Genomic DNA, 15,892 nt, shown 5'->3' on the forward strand with positions numbered 1-15,892 from the left:
TCAAAAATCAATAAAAATAGATCAACACCCCGACATCTAATAGTAAAACTTACGAGTCTCAGAGACAAAGAGAAAATCCTGAAAGCAGCTTGGGAGAAGAGATATGTAACCTACAATGGTAGAAACATTAGATTGGCAACAAACCTATCCACAGAGACCTGGCAGGCCAGAAAGGACTGGCATGATATCTTCAGAGCACTAAATGAGAAAAATATGCAGCCAAGAATACTATATCCAGCTAGTCTGTCATTGAAAATAGAAGGAGAGAGGGCGCCTGGGTGGCTCAGTTGGTTGAGTGACTGCCTTCAGCTCCGGTCATGATCCTGCAGTCCCTGGATCAAGTCCCGCATCGGGCTCCCTGCTCGGCAGGGAGTCTGCTTCTCCCTCTGACCCTCCCCCCATCTCATGTGCTTTCTCTCTCTCTCATTGTCTCTCTCTCTCTCAAATAAATAAATAAAATCTTTAAAAAAAAAGAAAATAGAGGGAGAGAAAAAAGGCTTCCAGGACAAACAAAAACTAAAGGAATTTGCAAACATGAAACCAGCCCTCCAAGAAATATTGAAAGGGGCCCTCTAAGCAAAAAGAGAGCCTAAAAGCAGCATAGATCAGAAAGGAACACAGACAATATACAGTCACAGTCACCTTACAGGCAATACAATGGCACTAAATTCATATTTTCAATACTTACTCTGAATGTAAATGGGCTAAATGCCCCAATCAAAAGACACAGGCTATCAGATTGGATTAAAAAACAAGACCCATCCATATGCTGTCTGCAAGAGACTCATTTTAGACCTAAAGACACCCCCACATTGAAAGTGAGGGGGTGGAAAATCATTTACCATGCTAATGGACACCAAAAGAAAGCTGGGGTGGCAATCCTTATATCAGACAAATTAGATTATAAAACAAAGACTGTAATAAGAGATGAAGAAGGACACTATATCCTACTTAAAGGGTCTATCCAAGAAGATCTAACAATTGTAAATATATATGCCCCTAACATGGAATCAGCCAATTTTATAAGGAAATTAATAACAAAATCAAAGAAACACATTGACAACAATACAATAATAGTGGGGGACTTTAACACCCTCCCCTGACTGAAATGGACAGATCAGCAAAGCAAAAGATCAACAAGGAAATAAAGACTTTAAATGAAACACTGGACCAAATGGACTTCACAGACATATTCAGAATATTCCATCCCAAAGCAACGGAATACACATTCTTCTCTAATGCCCGTGGAACATTCTCCAGAATTGATCACATCCTAGGTCACAAATCAGGTCTCAACCGGTACCAAAAGATTGGAATTATTCCCTGCATATTTTCAGACCACAATGCTTTGAAACTAGAACTCAATCACAAGAAGAAAGTCGGAAAGAACTCAAATACATGGAGGCTAAAGAGCATCCTACTAAAGAATGAATGGGTCAACCAGTAAATTAAAGAAGAATTGAAAAAATTCATGGAAACCAATGAAAATGAAAACACACTGTTCAAAATCTTTGGGATACAGCAAAGGCAGTCTTAAGAGGAAAGTATATAGCAATACAAGCCTTTCTGAAAAACAAGAAAGGTCTCAAATACACAACCTAACCCTACACCCAGAGGAGCTAGAGAAAAAACAGCAAATAAAACCTAAACCGAGCAGGAGAAGAGAAATCATAAAGATCAGAGCAGAAATCAATGAACTAGAAACCAAAAGAACAGTAGAACAGATCAACGAAACTAGGAGCTGGTTCTTTGAAAGAATTAACAAGATTGATAAACCCCTGGCCAGACTTATCAAAAAGAAAAGAGAAATGACCCAAATCAACAAAATCATGAATGAAAGAGGAGAGATCACACCCAACACCAAAGAAATACAAACAATTATAAGAACGTATTATGAGCAACTCTATGCCAGCAAATTATATAACCCGGAAGAAATGGGTGCATTCCTAGAGATGTATCAACTACCAAAATTGAACCAGGAAGAAATAGAAAACCTGTACAGACCTAGAACCACTAAGGAAATTGAAGCAGTCATCAAAAATCTCCCCACAAACAAAAGCCCGGGGCCAGACGGCTTCCCAGGGGAATTCTACCAAACATTTCAAGAAAAATTAATACCTATTCTCCTGAAACTGTTCCAAAAAATAGAAATGAAAGGAAAACTTCCAAACTCATTTTATGAGGCCAGCATTACCTTGATCCCAAAACCAGACAAAGATCCCATCACAAAGGAGAATTACAGACCAATATCCTTGATGAACATGGATGCAAAAATTCTCACCAAAATACTAGCCAATAGGACCCAACAGTACATTAAAAGGATTATTCACCATGACCAAGTGGGATTTATCCCTGGGCTTCAAGGTTGGTTCAACATCCACAAATCAATCAACGTGATACAATACATTAACAAATGAAAGAACAAGAATCATATGATCCTCTCAATAAATGCAGAAAAAGCATTTGACAAAGTACAGCATCCTTTCTTGATCAAAACTCTTCAGAGTATAGGGATAGAGGGTACATACCTCAATATCATAAAAGCCATCTATGAAAAACCTATAGCGAATATCATTCTCAATGGGGAAAAGCTGAGAGCTTTCCCCCTAAGGTCAGGAACGCGGCAGGGATGTCCACTATCACCACTGCTATTCAACATATTATTAGAAGTCTTAGCCACAGCAATCAGACAACAAAAAATTCAAAGGCATTCAAATCGGCAAAGAGGAAGTCAAACTCTCACTCTTTGCAGATGTTATGATACTGTATGTGGAAAACCCAAAAGACTCTACTACTAGAGTAGTAGAAACTACTAGAACTCATACAGGAATTCAGTAAAGTAGCAGGATATAAAATCAGTGCACAGAAATCAGTGGCATTCCTATACACCAACAACAAGACAGAAGAGAAACAAATTAAGGAGCCCATCCCATTTACAATTGCACCCAAAACCATAAGATACCTAGGAATAAATTTAACCAAGGAGGCAAAGGATCTGTACTCAGAAAACTATAAAACACTCATGAAAGAATTTGAAGAAGACACAAAGAAATGGAAAAACATTCCATGCTCATGAATTGGAAGAACAACCATTGTGAAGATGTCAATGCTACCTAGAGCCATCTACACATTCAATGCAATCCCCATCAAAATACCATCCACCTTTTTCAAAGAAATGGAACAAATAATCCTAAAATTTGTATGGAACCAGAAGAGACCCCGAATAGCCAGAGGAATATTGATAAAGAAAAGCAAAGCCGGTGGCATCCCAATTCCAGACTTCAAGCTCTATTACAAAGCTGTAATCATCAAGACAGTATGGTACTGGCACAAAAACAGACACATAGATCAATGGAACAGAATAGAGAGCCCAGAAATGGACCCTCAACTCTGTGGTCAACTCATCTTCGACAAAGCAAGAAAGAATGTCCAATGGAAAAAAGTCTCTTCCACAAATGGTGTTGGGATAATTGGACAGCCACATGCAGAAGAATGAAACTGGACCATTTCCTTACACCACACACAAAAATAGACTCCAAATGGTTGAAAGACCTAAACGTGAGACAGGAGTCCATCCAAATCCTAAAGGAGAACACAGGCAGCAACCTCTTCGACCTCAGCCGCAGCAACTTCTTCCTAGAAACAATGCCAAAGGCAAGGGAAGCAAGGGCAAAAAGGAACTATCGGGATTTCATCAAGATAAAAAGCTTTTGCACAGCAAAAGAAACAGTCCACAAATCCAAAAGACAACCGACAGAATGGGAGAAAATATTTGCAAATGACATATCAGATAAAGGGCTAGTATCCAAAATCTATAAAGAACTTATCAAACTCAACACCCAAAGAACAAAAAATCCAATCAAGAAATGGGCAGAAGACATGAGCAGACATTTTTCCAAAGAAGACATCCAAATGGCCAACAGGCACATGAAAAAGTGCTCAACATCGCTCGGCATCAGGGAAATCCAAATCAAAACCTCAATGAGGGCACCTGGGTGGCTCAGTTGGTTAAGCGACTGCCTTCAGCTCAGGTCACGATCCTGGAGTCCCGGGATCGAGTCCCGCGTCGGGCTCCCTGCTCAGCGGGGAGTCTGCTTCTCCCTCTGACCCTCTTCCCTCTCGTGCTCTCTCTCTACCATTCTCTCTCTCTCAAATAAATAAATAAAATCTTTAAAAAAAAAAAAACACCTCAATGAGATACCACCTCACACGAGTCAGAATGGCTAAAATTAAGAAGTCAGGAAATGACAGATGTTGGTGGGGATGCGGAGAAAGGGGAACCCTCCTACACTGTTGGTGGGAATGCAAGCTGGTGCAACTCCTCTGGAAAACAGTATGGAGGTTCCTCAAACAGTTGAAAATAGAACTACCATAGGATCCAGCAATTGCACTACTGGGTATTTACCACAAAGATATAAATGTAGGGATCTCAAGGGGTACGTGCATTCCAATGTTTATAGCAGCAATGTCCACAATAGCCAAACTGTGGAAAGAGTCAAGATGTCCATCAACAGATGAATGGATAAAGAAGATGTGGTATATATACACAATGGAATATTTTGCAGCCATCAAAAGGAATGCGATCTTGCCATTTGCAACGACGTGGATGGAACTGGAGGGTGTTATGCTGAGTGAAATAAGTCAATCAGAGAAAGACATGTATCATATGACCTCACTGATATGAGGAATTCTTAATCTCAGGAAACACACTGAGGGTTGCTGGAGTGGTGGGGGGTGGGAGGGATTGGGTGGCTGGGTGATAGACATTGGGGAGGGTATGTGCTATGGTGTATGCTGTGAATTGTGCAAGACTGTTGAATCACAGATCTGTACTTCTGAAACAAATAATGCAATATATGTTAAGAAAAAAAAAAGAAGAAGAAGATAGCAGGAGGGGAAGAATGAAGGGGAGTAAGTTGGAGGGGGAGACGAACCATGAGAGACGATGGACTCTGAAAAACAAACTGAGGGTTCTAGAGGGGAGGAGGGTGGGGGGATCTGTTAGCCTGGTGATGGGTATTAAAGAGGGCACATTCTGCGTGGAGCACTGGGTTTTATGCCCAAACAATGAATCATGGAACACTACATCAAAAGCTAATGATGTAATGTATGGTGATTAACATAACAATAAAAATTAAAAAAAAAAAGAACAAGCGCCTTACGAAAGGCGGCAAAAAGGGAGCCAAGAAGATAGTGGTTGATCCATTTTCTAAGAAAGATTGATATGATGTGAAAGCACCAGCTATGTTCAATATAAGAAATATTGGAAAAACATTAGTCACAAGAACTCAAGGAACCAAAATCGCATCTGATGGCCTCAAGGGTCGGGTTTTTGAAGTGAGCCTTGCTGATTTGCAGAATGATGAAGTTGCATTTAGAAAATTCAAGCTAATTACTGAGGATGTTCAGGGCAAAACTGCCTGACTAATTTCCATGGCATGGATCTTACCTGTGACAAAATGTGCTCCATGTTCAAAAAATGGCAGACCATGATCAAAGCTCATGTTGACGTCAAGACTACCAATGGTTATTTGCTTCGTCTATTTTGTGTTAGTTTTACTAAAAAACGCAATAATCAGATTCGGAAGACCCCTTATGCTCAGCACCAACAGGTCCGTCAAATTCGGAAAAAGATGATGGAAATCATGACCCAAGAGGTGCAAAGAAATGACTTGAAAGAAGTGGTCAATAAATTGATTCCAGACAGCATTGGAAAAGATATAGAAAAGGCTTGTCAGTCTATTTATCCACTTCATGATGTCTTCGTTAGAAAAGTAAAAATGCTGAAGAAGCCCAAGTTTGAATAGGGAAAGCTCATGGAGTTTCATGGTGAAGGTAGTAGTTCTGGAAAAGCTACTGGGCTTGAGACCGGTGCTAAAGTTGAACGAGCTGATAGATATGAGCCACCAGTCCAAGAATCTGTTTAAAAGTCAGACATTTAATGGTGACAAATAAAAAAATCATATTTGTGATGTTTAAAAAAAAAAAGAGGGCCCGTTCTGCATGGAGAACTGGGTGTTATATGTGAACAATGAATCATGGAACACTACATCAAAAACTAATGATGTAATGTATGGTGATCAACATAACATAATAAAAAATAAATTAAAACCAAAAACAAAACAAAACAAATAAACACTAATGAAAGAAATTGAAGATGACAAAAATGGAAAGCTATTTCATGCTCATGGACTGAAAGAACAAATATTGTTAAAATGTTCATACTACTCAAAGCAATCTACAGATTCAGTGCCATCCCTATCAAAATACTAATAGCATTTTTCGCAGAACTAGAACAAATAATACTAAAGTCTGTGTAGACCACAAAAGACCCAAAATAGCTAAAGCAATCTTGAGAAAGAAGACCAAAGCTAGTGGTATCACAATGCCAGATTTCAAGATATACTACAAAGCTGTCGTAATCAAAACAGTATAGTACTGGCAAAAACAATAGACACATAGATCAATAGTTTTCTTTAATATAGAAGAGTCTCCTGCTGTATATGTTTGTCATGACATTGAATTTTTTTATGATCCCAAGTAATTTGTCTTACAGAAAATTCTTCAAATGGAATTTGTTCTATTATTTCCTCTTAATTAGAAAAAAAGTTAAATATGATTTTCAAAAAAGCTATAAAGTGTCCTTCTTAGGGCATTATATCAGGAGGCATGTGATGTACATTGGTCCCACTTTTAATGAGTAAATTGTAATCATCATGTGAAGATGGTGTTCACATGATTTCTTCATTGTAAAAGTACCTTTCCCCTTTTGTAATTAATAAGTAATCTGTGGGATGATTTGTGAAGTTTGTACAAATGTTCTCTTCCACAGCAATGCTTTACTCAGTAATTTAGCATCTTTTGGTGACTCTTTCCTGAATCAATTATTACAACACAGGTTGCATAATGACTTTTTAATTTCATCATCCTTTATTTCTTTAATGGCATTCTTCTGTAAAGTAGGAGCTTTTTCCTCTCCCACTTACCACCACATTTTGTTATTATCACCTAGGACTCATGGAATTTTTTCTTTTGTTAAAATATATGTACACATACACACTTTAATATACATACTGATAATAATAATGTAGCTCAGTGAAATTTCACAAACTGAACACACTGCTGTAATTAGCATCCACGTTAAGAATAGCACATTATAGCGCATTGTAGCTCCCTACAATAGTTATATGTCAAGGATAACCACTATTCTGAAATCTAGCAGCATTTACTAATTTTTCCTGCTATATCTGAGATAAATAGAATTATATAATATGTAGTGTTGTGTTTTTGTTTTTGTTTTTGTGTCTGACTACTTGAGTCACCATAATTTTTTAAAGTTTCACCCATATTGTTATATAGAACAGTAGATAATTCGTCTCCTTACGTTCTAGCATGGCATCATGTGAATATATCACAACTTATATATCCAATCCATTACGAATGGACATTTGGGTAGTTTGAAGACCAGCATAAAAATATTCTCATGAACATTCTAGCATATATGTCTTTTGGTGAACTTATAAATAAATGTGTTTTGTTGTTGTTGTTCCTTTAAAATTCAGTGGGATATAATCCATCGCTGTCGTAATTCCAACTGATGTTCACATTTTCCAAATTTCACCAGTTGCTTCAAGCAGGCTTCTGTGTCCTTTAACAAGTCCAGTTAGTTTGTCTGTACTTTTTTACTGTATGACACATAAGGTAGTTTAGGCTTGCCTTAAATTTTCCCAGATGTAGACCTAGAATTAACCATTTTTCCTGAGAGACAGGGTCTTTTTAATGAGTAATGCTATTTAGAAATGAAGATCTAAGCACTGTATGTGTTGCTTTTAGGAGTCAATGTTTTTAGGCCTTTTTAGTGGACAGTCCTAGGAAAATATATTTTAATATACATAATGAAATTGCACTGGTATTTACAATTTCAACACAATGCCACATTTTCTTCTCTTTCGCCTAGGCTACATCTCCTGTCTCTAAGTGAAATCTTTGGTTCACAAACTATTTTTTTGTATTTACTCAATACTATATAGCATACCAAAAACTACTTTAAGAACTACTATACCAACAACAAATCAACCATTAATACTCAATATTTCTTCACCTTTTTGTTGTTCTTATATTCCACTAACAGTGTACAGTTCAAGTACTTGGGTCAATTATTTTTTTCTCCCCCCAACTACAGTATGCTTATGTTATCAATTTGATATGCATTTAATATTAATCATATCTGATTATATTCAATTTAATGATTTTATGTCCATTTTATGATTTTCCTTTATCCTTGCTGATCAAATCTTATGCTTTGCATATAGAAAGTATTAATATGATTAAAAATTCAAAAATATATTTAGCAAAGTCACATTCCCTTTGCTATTATTCTTACCCTGTTCCACCCTGTAGGCATCCACTTTGATTAAATTCTGGATTATTGTCACTGTGTTCTTTTATTTTTGCGAAAATAAGATTATATATATTTTTTTTCTTAGTTCTCCACTATTTTATAAAATAAGAATAGCATACAACATATGCTCTTGGGCATACTGCTTTTTCTAACTAATAATAGCATATCCTGGAAAATCACTCCATATCACTTCATGAAGACTATTCTCTTTCTTTTTATAGCTGTTTGGTATAGTACTTCACTGTGATAATGCATCATAATTTATAAAGTGATTTCTTTACATATGAGCAAAAGGCAAAAGGATGTTCCCAATGTTTTGTTTTTATAAATAATGTCAAATGAATACTTGTATGTGTTTGGTTGGTGTATGTGCTATTTTGGAAGATGACTTTTCATGTTGATTCCTAGTAGTATGTGAGGTCAACCAGTATATACTACGGAAAGTTTATTTTGCTTTTTGTTTTATTTATTTATTTATTTATTTATTTATTTATTTATTTATTTATTTTATGAGAGGGAGAGAGGGGAGGAGGGGCAGTGAGAGAGAATCTTAAGCGGTCTACATGCCCAGTGTGGAGCCGCACCTGAGATCATGACCTGAGCCAAAATCAAGAGTCCGACGTTTAACCAACTGAGCCACACAGGTGCCCCGTTTTTGTTTTATCTTTAATATCAATTTCCACTCCAGTGGGTGGTAACATGTTATATTTCTATCAGCAGGGTAGAGAGAGCCTGTTAATTCACAGATTTATAAATAGAATGTGTCAAATGTTTAAAAATTTTCACCAATCTGATAAATGAAAATGGTATCAGAGTGTAGTTTTAGTATACATTTTTATTTTTAACGAATGAAAACTGAAAGTTTGGTCATGTTTTAGGGCCAGCTGTGTATTTCTGAGATTGTCCATGTCATTTGCCTGTTTTTCTCTTGAATTTTTCATATTTATTTCCCTGATTTTTAACAGTTCTTTACATACTAGAGATACTGTCCATTTTCTATGACATATATTGGAAACATTTTCTCTGAGTTTTTTTAATTGTTTTGATTTTACTTGTGATATTATTTTCTTTCTGTAGCCAAATTTACTAATAATTTCTTCTAATATATTGGAGTTTTTGACTCAGCTAAAAAAGTGTTTCCTCATACTGAGGTAAAAAGGTCAGTTATATTGACTTCTAGTATTGTTTTATTTTCTTACTTTTAAGTCTTTGTTTTACTTGAAGTTTATTTTTATGTATAGTATGAGGTAGGGATATAGAGCTAGCCTCCCCACACTCCCAGTGGTGAACCAGTTGTTCACCTATGTGTTTTAATATTTCATTTTTCCCCAGTGATTTGAATGCCACTTTTATCAGGTACTAAATTTTTATATGCACATTCTCTATTTCTAAATTTTCTTTACTTTTACTGAGCTGTGTATTCATGTACCAGGGCCAAAAGGGGAATACACTTGTGAGTTATTCAGTGACTGAGAATCATAATTGTAAACTTCTGGTTTTGTTAGTCACCGAAACCAAGAGACAGGCCATTAAGAGTTGAAGGGAATGTCATTTGCAGAAACTTGTTTCAACTCAATTAATACTAGAGCTTTATTCAATTACCATCTTGGTGTTCTCTATTTGTTTTGAAGAGATGAGAGTATTATTGAAAATCCAGATGTTTTATTTAGTTTAGAACTCCAGTCACTTTTAAGAGGAAGGATTTAAAATTTGCATCTTATAAGTTCTTCTCTTTCAAGTTAGCTTTCTTTTTTAAATGAAGTTATTATATATGGACTTTGATATTGGTTTTGATTTTTATTTAAATGAATGACAGCAAAATATAGAAAGTGAATGAAAACTATGTAAATGGTACTTATTATAGCAAAAGAGAAAGACTTTCAAGAAGTCTTTGCAATTTCTTGAAATCAACTAGTGGAGCTAAACTGGATTGTGTATGCACATATTATTCACTCAGACATTATCATCTGTTGAAATGACTTTTTGAAGTTAAGTTTTTTATTTCTTTGTGACATTCTTTATTCCTTGGGATGCACCATTCTTTTATATTGCCTTTAAACTTCTGTATTTCTTCTATATTAGAACTATCGCTTAAGCAAAGATATAGTATTAACCATAACTTGTATTTGCCTAGCTCTTCAGAACATTCTGTAATGCAGGCCAATTACCTCGCTTTGTCACTGGGGCATATGGATACTGACTGCCATGTTTGAGCAGGACCCACTTAATCCAGACATCATTCAATAACACTGTATACTTCAGGGTTTTGTTTGCAGAGGACTTTGTCAAGACAACAAAGGATTACTTATAAAAAACTGAATTTATTTTATAGAATGTTAATTGAACACATTTTACTACATAATTAATATAGGAGATAATACAGATATATATGTCATTGACAAGGACATAGATTGTGATATTAATTCTTTAATTTTTTTAATTTTTAAAAATTTTATAAAGTTTTGTTTATTTATTTGAGAGAGAGAGAGAGAGCACAAGCATGGGGGAAGGGCAATGGGAGAGGGAAAAGTAGACTCCCTGCTGAGCAGAGAGCCTGATGTGGGGCTTGAGTCCAAGACCCCAAGATCACAAGCTGAGCCAAAGGGATGCTTAACTGACTGAGCCTCCCGGGTGCCCTCTCATACTAATTCTTTTTTTTTTAAGTTTTATTTATTTATTCATGAAAGTCAGAGAGAGAGAGAGAGAGAGAGAGAGAGAGACAGGCAGAGGCAGAAGGAGAAGCAGGCTCCCCGCCTAGCAGGGAACCCGATGCAAGACTCAATCCCAGGACCCTGGGATCATGACCTGAGCCGAAGGCAGATGCTTAACCATCTGAGCCACCCAGGCACCCCTAATACTAATTGTTAATTGCTGTGCAAAGGAGGGACTAAAGGCCTTTGCCAACATTGGCTAGGGAATGAATTGTGTGTTCTGGTTTTTATCACTTCTTCTTGAGTTATGCAGTTCTGTGCCTTTTCTGGTGGCTCTTGTTGATTGTGCTAAATTAATTCATGCCTTTTTTAAAGGGCTAATTAGAAAGAAAATATAAATATTTTGAGCATTGCTATGTCTCTAAACATATTTTATATCACATCTAATAAACTGAATATAAGCTATTTTTGTTTATGAATTTGTACAAATTTATATTAAATAATCCTTGTTAACTAAATCTTATAACAATAATTTCCCTGTAATATAGACTAAACTCTGCCGTAAGGCAAACTCCCAAATCTTAGTTGCTTAACACAGATGATGTGGTTTTTTCCCCCCATGCAAAGCCCTCTGTAGTTTTCTTTCCAGCATTGTTTCAGAGACCTAGATTTATGCATTGGAGGACTTTGTTCTCTCAACACATGACCTCCACTCTCACAGCACGGGAGGGAAGAAGGAACATGGAGAACAAACATTTGTTGTTCCCTCAGACTGCCCATGTCACTGTCACTTGTACTTACAGCCCACTGGTCAGAACTATTGGCCCCAACCTAACTATAATCTAACTATGGGGGGAAATGTTGGTAAATGTAGGCTAGCAAATAGAGTATTTGCTGAGAAAGTGTCTGTCACTTGCTTTTGGAAAAACCTTGCTCATAAACCTAGGGAAAGCTTCCTTTTCTTTTTACATGTGTTTGAGGTTTTCTTCCTCCTGCAGTTCTGAGCACTTCATGTTTTCTTCTTGGCTGCCTCTATGTTCCACCCATGTGTGTTGCTGAATATATAGAGAAATAGAGAAAGAGTAGAATGTGCTCTCTGTGGAAAACAAATGGTTTGATTGTATTCTGAGCTAAGAGGCCCATGATGGGCATAGATTTTGATGCCACAACACTGTGTGCCATGTGTGAACCACCCCTTGGTCAGAACACTTCATGTATTCCTGTTTAATTTTTCATTTCCAGCATAGAGACTATAGTTAAATGGTTAAACTTCCAAGGGATACTATTTTCCAGTTTTTGTACCACCTCAAGCTTATATAGGCTGTAAGCAAGCTGGCTTTATGCAAAAATTTCTGCTGGATTTATAGCTGCCATCTTTCATTACTGAAGCAGTTTACCACCCAAAAGTTAAGGTTGAGGCACTGAATTGATAATCACGAGAACTAAATTATCTTTTTAGTTCTGTCACTAGCTAGTTGTTTTCTTCTCTGGGCATTTCACTTAACTTCTCCAGGTATTAGTTTCTTAATCTGTTAAATGAAGGTGCCTTTATATGAGTCCCTTTTCAAATTTTAAACACACACATGTGCACACAGGCACACCCTGCTTTGTTTTGGTTTTATAATAAAATCTGTCTTAGGACCCCTAAATATAAATGAGAAAATGAAAATTTTATAACTGAAAAGTAGGTACAGGAAGGGAACAGGTCTATTCTTGTACTCTGGGTCAACATCTGAGGGACAACTATCCAATTCTAGATCTTCAATTTGGATCTTCTAGGTCTATCCAATTATAGCAGGTCTTTGAAACCTACTAACTCAGATGTTTTCAGGAATTTTCCAGCTCCCACTGTCTCTGAATTTTATAATTCAAAATGAAGAATGAGGTTGGTTCTGTTTTTTTTTCTATAGATCTAAGTTAATATTTCATTGCAAACACTAAGGAAACACTTGAATTGAGTTTCCCATCAATGAGGCAGTGTTTCCCTGCATTTATCTAACATTTAAAATAAAAGGCAGCAAAGAATCGTATTTTAAGTCAGTGAGGTACTGTCATGTATACTCAATGCATAAAATGTTTACAAGTGTTATTTGGTTTATGGGTTTTTTTTTCCTAGAGAAGAGGATGTGTCCTAAACTTCTATATCAAAGGTTTAAATACACAATAAGTATTGTCTTATGCAAACTACAAGGTGTTTTGTTTCTATAAAACTAAATTTAACTTTAACCTGACTCAGAAAAAATCTCAGAAAATCACATTGTTTAATAAAATTTTTAAATGATATTTTTAGTGACCAATTCAGTCTGATTCTGGGGTATAAAATACACAAAAAGCATCATGAAAAGTAATTCTGGAAATACTGACATCCTAGAAAAACTATGGATTACTAGAATCCTTATAGGAAATCTCTTTTACTCTCTAGGTAGTTTACCTCCTGGTTTCTGAACTAAAAGTTCAGAGTCTCTTGTTCAATAAGGCCAATGTGGAACCTGAGGACAAACATGGAATTGTGTTTTTTGGTTTTCTAATATTGAAATTATTTAAGCAGTTTTGAAACTCTTCCATGGAACACTTATTTCCATCACCTCCTTCAGAAAAGTGAGTCACTACAGTGAATGACATGGCCCACTTGATGTTACTCATACCGACATTTGAACACTTCCCACACATAAACCCCTACTTATATGTATCTGACAGGTATGCATATGCATTTATATACACTCCATGCCTATTTTTCTCATTCACCCAGTGAACCACATTTCATTAAACATAAAACTTCTTTTGATCTTTTCATGCTATTTCTGAGGTCTAAACAAAATTCACATCTAAGGTAGAATGCTAGGATGCTAGTGCCCTGGTAAATGATGTAACTAACCCACCTGAAAGACTCTCATATGTCACTGATCCTAAAAGAAACACTTGGGCAATATGCAAATGAGAACATGCCTTGTTAAATTTTAGTTGAAAGCCAGATTCCACACAAGCCAATGAGACTTGGGTGGGAGTCATCCTCTCTGGCATGAAAATGCAGGAGGCAGAGGCCTTCTTTAACACTTCACATTAATGGTGACCATGTCCACAGAAGGCAAAACATTTTTCACTGCAGTGTCTTTGGTGGAAACTGGTGCTGTGGCCCATAGCACTTCTCTGCACCTACACACAACAGAATAGTCAGGCTATTGAACCAGTGCAAAAAAAAAAAAAAAAATATATATATATATATATATTGCATAAACGTATATATATATGTTTATCTTTTGGGGCGTACACTTTTGTATGTATAATATATATTATATAAAAAATAAGAGAAAAGAGGAAACTTATTGGACACATTTTTGACAATTTGCAATGAATTATGCTTTACTTTGAACTAACCTTAAAAAGTCAATTAGTCAGATTTTTCTTTGCATATGAAGAAACTGAAATTAAGAGGTAATACAGCCAATCAATGGTAAAGATGTGATATGAGGCCAGATAATCCAATTGCTAATCCACTATGCCACCCCCACTTTGTGTTTGCCAACGTTAGGCAAATCATGTGGTTAGACATGAGTCTGTCCCATTCCCTGACTTACCTGGGTTTTATGGACAAGGCTCTGACACAAATGACTGATTGTTTGTTCCATCTGTACTACTGGATACTGAGTAGATCATATAGGGGCCAGGATGGTAGTTTGGGAAAATACAAGAAAGTATGTTCAACATTAACATGAAATGCTAACCAAGGCATCTGCTTGCTACAAGTTCATTCTAGAAGGAATTACCAACACCCAGATTGTGCTTCATATTGTGGATTCAGCCATTTGGAAATAAATTTAACATGCTAGACTTTCAAACTTCACGAGGCTGGAGTGTTTTCTTTCAAGGCTGTTGACTTATGAGTCCCTGTAGCATTTCCCGGAAAGGTATATCAAGTTTTACCTTGCACTAAAAGTAAAGGTTCTAGCTGCCCCAATTCAGTCTATTTCTTTGGATCAGAGAGCCTAAATATTTTAGGATCTATTATATTGCTGCACTTCTTATCTAACTAGAATGACTTTGAATGGAGAAAATATAAATGAACATACAAAAGGATAAAAGCAAGACTGGAGAAATAAACCATGTGGGCCAGATAACCTATCTTTAAAATAACCTATCTTTAAAATTTATCACAAATGAAATTACAATCTCTAAGTTCTTCAAATTATTACCAAGGTTGCCATTATTTTAGGAGGTTATTACTTAGCACATGTAGAAAAGATATGCATTTTCTGAACATTCATTTATGTCTGAGGCTTGGGATTAGTTTTATTGGTGGCTGACAACACTCAAAATCCTGTTAACTATTATTCATTATGTTATGCTACTTTGAATGTCTCTCTAACTTAAATAACAACTTGAGACTAGATTTGTTTTTTGAATGACTTTTTGTAAGGAATACATATCAAGTAAATATTAAGAAGATTTAATAAAAAATCATCAGGATAAATAGCAAGGTTTCTATATCCAGTTAAATAATATGAGGTTAAAAATTACATACAGCTCAGCAGGTATTACTAAATATTTTGATGGAAGATGTTTTTGCGTTCTAGGCATTCCTGCACAGGCTTCTCAGTGTTTTCTCTCATTTGGTTTTCAGCACAACCATTTGAGGTTGGCTTCAATATTCCAATTTTAAAGATGAAGAAACAAGTTCATCAAGGTTAAAGGAGTTACCCAAATTGAGTGATAGATTCAGAATTCAAATTCAAGCCCACAGGAAAGCCCACACTGTGTTCAGTGCTTGGAGCTATTTCTCTGTAATCATGTGTTTAGCGATGTTATTACCCTCCACGAGGAAATGATCTGACAGGTAGGTTAG

General features: G+C 36.1%; 1 protein-coding gene and 1 pseudogene across 1 annotated transcript in view; both read left to right on the forward strand.

The window, feature by feature from the left end:
* The window catches only part of ANO3 (anoctamin 3), a 437,993-nt gene that overhangs the window by 53,426 nt on the left and 368,675 nt on the right, over positions 1-15,892 (forward strand). The window lies entirely within an intron of this gene.
* Positions 5,162-5,927, forward strand: LOC113914811 (annotated as a pseudogene).

The sequence above is a fragment of the Zalophus californianus genome, chromosome 11, assembly GCF_009762305.2.
Source record: "Zalophus californianus isolate mZalCal1 chromosome 11, mZalCal1.pri.v2, whole genome shotgun sequence".
Taxonomy (NCBI): Eukaryota; Metazoa; Chordata; class Mammalia; order Carnivora; family Otariidae; genus Zalophus; species Zalophus californianus.